Here is a 3,627-nt window from a genome sequence, read left to right on the forward strand (position 1 = left end):
AACATAGTGGACACTAGGGATCAAACCCTAACAAAACTAACTCGATTACATGATAGATCCCATCCAACCCATCACCGTCCAGCGAGCCTACGATGGAATTACTCACGCACGGCGGTGAGCATCATGAAATTGGTGATGGAGGATGGTTGATGATGACGATGGCTACGGATTCCCCTCTCCGAAGCCCCGAACGGGCTCCAGATCAGCCATCCCGGGAGGTTTTAGGGCTTGGCGGCGGCTCCGTATCGTAAAACGCGATGATTTCTTCTCCTTGATTTTTTTCTCCCCAAAACTCAATATATGGAGTTGGAGTTGGAGTCGGAGAGGCAACAGGGGGCCCACGAGGTAGGGGGTGCGCCCCCCACCCTCGTGGAGAGGTGGTGGGCCCCTGGCCTTCATCTTTTGCAGGTATTTTTCATTTTTTCTGAAAAGTGGCTCCATGAAGGTTCAGGTCATTCTGAGAACGTTTGTTTCTGCACATAAATAACACCATGGTAATTCTGCTGAAAACAGCGTCAGTCCGGGTTAGTTCCATTCAAATCATGCAAGTTAGAGTCCAAAACAAGGGCAAACGTGTTTGGAAAAGTAGATACGTTGGAGACGTATCAACTCCCCCAAGATTAAACCTTTGCTTGTCCTCAAGCAATTCAGTTGACAAACTGAAAGTGATAAACAAAAAATTTTACAAACTCTGTTTGCTCTTGTTGTTGTAAATATGTAAAGCCAGCATTCAAGTTTTCAGCAAAGATTATAACTAACCACATCCTATATACTTAAGAAGTTCACCCCCACTACTTGATTTATCTCAACATGCAGCATAGACACGTCATCATCCATTCACATCTAGCCACGTCACACCTCATGCAGTCCCACTTAGGCCCACCTCCTCAGGTCTGAATAAATATATTCAATTTTTCTTCAGCTGGACTTGTGGCGGCTGTACGAAGCGATTTCTCAGCAAAGAGTTCGAATGGGCTGGGTTGGACGTTGGCAGACTGTATCCATCAGGGTTCCCCGCATGATGGTACCACTTCCTTCTGTAGCGCCTCCTCTGCGTCCTTTCTTCTACACGGCTGCTCCTCTTCCTCTTCACCTTCTCTAATGTCCATTAATGGAGACAATGCATCGATACCTTAATTTGGCTCCTCCTCTCCCCTGACCTACCATGTCTTCTCACCATTAATACCCTTCCCAACCTCCCGCCCCAGCCCTTGCACATCCACTGCTTCGCTTACCCGTGCCATCAGATCCATCCTCTTCTCCTTGGCTATAGAATCCGTGGCCTTCTCTCCCCCGTCCTACCATCTCCATCCACTAAATCGATCACCACGCCCTGCAGCCAGCAGTACCAGCAACCGGCGGTAGCCTTGGCCTGGTTGGGAGGAAAGCTGTTGTGTAAAGGTTTTCTAAGACAACTTCACCACGATATGCTGATGAGAAGAGATACTGCCAGTCAAGAGTATATCAAGGTACACCCGAGATCCCAAAAAAATAACTTCCAAGTTGCAGATTCACTATACTGTTTTGATTTGCTCTAGCAGATTGCTACAATCATGTTACTAGATCCCTTTGAAGAAGACGATCAATGCTACCATCCACTGAAGGTAACTCCTGTACCTACATTTCTTTAGCAGGATTGCATTGGTTATTGCAGAGATTGTATTATTTGTGCATCACTAAAGAAGACATCTAAAGAAATTACCTTGCACAGATCTTCTTTGATGGTATAACTTCCATAATCTTATTTTTCATTCAACACACATTTTATTTGGGAACATAGTTGTATGCTGAATGTATACATCTCTGTATAATTGAAATAGCTTCCATGTATATGCATCTCTTTCTATATTGTTCAACAATTATAGTCGGACACTGTTTCAGTTATGCCCATCATTTATACTGTGTGATGGCTGAATCTGACAGAGAGTGGTGGCTGGGTCAGCCATATACGGGTGTCGTTGTTTTGGAGCTTGAGAGGCCAGATCAAAGTCTACATAATTCAGTATGCTTCCTTATCTTCTTCTTTAGCTTAAGTTTGACAAATTCAAGCTTAAGTTGCTGAACCGAATCAGTTTGGTGTATAATACATCTTGATATCATGCAATGTAACTAAACTTAGGAAAATGTGTTAACCTGAAATGACTTTTTATTATTGAAAACATTTTACCAGCATAAGCGTGAAATTACCTACTCCCAAGGGCACAAGTTATGTCGCCATTGTGGGAACATACCATATGACTCATGTGCCTAAATTGATATGTTGGAATATGTCACATCATTTTCTGAACTCTACTACGTAACTGTACATCTATATTTTTAGTGATCTACATTCTTATCTTATCTTGTTCTTTAGCAAGGATAGTAATCTATATTTGTGTACTTGGATGAGATAAAAAGTTATAACCTTCTCCCAGCATGCCGAGATACATTTTGGTTGTTTGCTATGTTCCAAGAGGTAGCATGTCTCGATCAAATTATTATTCGATATGTTATCTATTTATAGAGATTTTGATAGGCATACACAAATGAGGACATCTTGCTAGCCATGTCATCATACTCACGTGATAATAAGATCTTCCTTTAGTTGTGTGTTTTTTGTCATACTTTTGCTGATTTGAGTAATTTATTCCGTGGTGTGATTCTCAGGTGGTTCTCAGTACAATACATGAGTGTGCAGGTTAGTTGGTTAGCGAAGTGAAGGATTCGGGACGACCATTGATGTGTGCTCCATCTTTGTGAACTATTCTTTTGTCTCACATACTACATTTCGTATGCTTCCTTAGTTTGAAGATCAGAACAATGAAGGTTCCTTACTAAGCAATTACATTATTTGCTTTGCATTTTGTGTTTTTAAATATACATTATTAGAAGGAAAATAGGAAATATTTCTATTTTTCTATCCGGTCGTGCATTGTTCAATTCAATCTAATCAAATTGTTTTACTTTAGTCAAGAGACCATATGGTTAACAAGTATATCCAAATTATTTATAATTCATTTGTCTAATCCATCAAAATTTTCGCACTACAATTCCCGCAGCAACGCGCGGGGTATCATCTAGTTCACAATAACGCATAGGTCTCAAGTTTACGCATATCAATAGCATAATCAACTAACGAGCAATAATAATAAATCTCAAATGACAACACTTTCTCAAAACAATCATAATATGATATAACAAGATGGTATCTCGCTAGCCCTTTCTGAGACCACAAAACATAAATGCAGAGCACCTTTAAAGACCAAGGACTGACTAGACATTGTAATTCATGGTAAAAGAGATCCAGTCAAGTCATACTCAATGTCAACTAACAGTAATGAATGCAAATGACAGCGGTGCTCTCCAACTGGTGCTTTTTAATAAGAGGATGATGACTCAGCATAAAAGTAAATAGATAGGCCCTTCGCAGAGGGAAGCAGGGATTTGTAGAGGTGCCAGAGATCGGTTTTGAAATAGAGGTGAATAATATTTTGAGCGGTATACTTTCATTGTCAACATAACAACCAAGAGATGGCGACATCTTCCATGATACACACATTATAGGCAGTTCCTAAACAGAATGGTAAAGTTTATACTCCCCCTTCCACCAACAAGCATCAATCCATGGCTTGCTCGAAACAACGAGTG

General features: G+C 40.8%; 1 long non-coding RNA gene across 2 annotated transcripts; it reads left to right on the forward strand.

Moving 5' to 3' along the window:
- The first annotated feature begins 1,314 nt into the window (after positions 1 to 1,314).
- Positions 1,315 to 2,838, forward strand: LOC119314705. Of its 2 annotated transcripts, XR_005152427.1 has the most exons (4): positions 1,315 to 1,469; positions 1,542 to 1,604; positions 1,924 to 2,002; positions 2,647 to 2,838. It is a non-coding gene; the product is annotated as an uncharacterized LOC119314705 (long non-coding RNA). The 2 variants fall into 2 exon arrangements; XR_005152426.1 differs by having other exon boundaries at positions 1,315 to 1,604.
- The last annotated feature ends 789 nt before the right edge of the window (positions 2,839 to 3,627 follow it).

The sequence above is a fragment of the Triticum dicoccoides genome, chromosome 6A (assembly GCF_002162155.2).
Source record: "Triticum dicoccoides isolate Atlit2015 ecotype Zavitan chromosome 6A, WEW_v2.0, whole genome shotgun sequence".
Taxonomy (NCBI): domain Eukaryota; kingdom Viridiplantae; phylum Streptophyta; class Magnoliopsida; order Poales; family Poaceae; genus Triticum; species Triticum dicoccoides.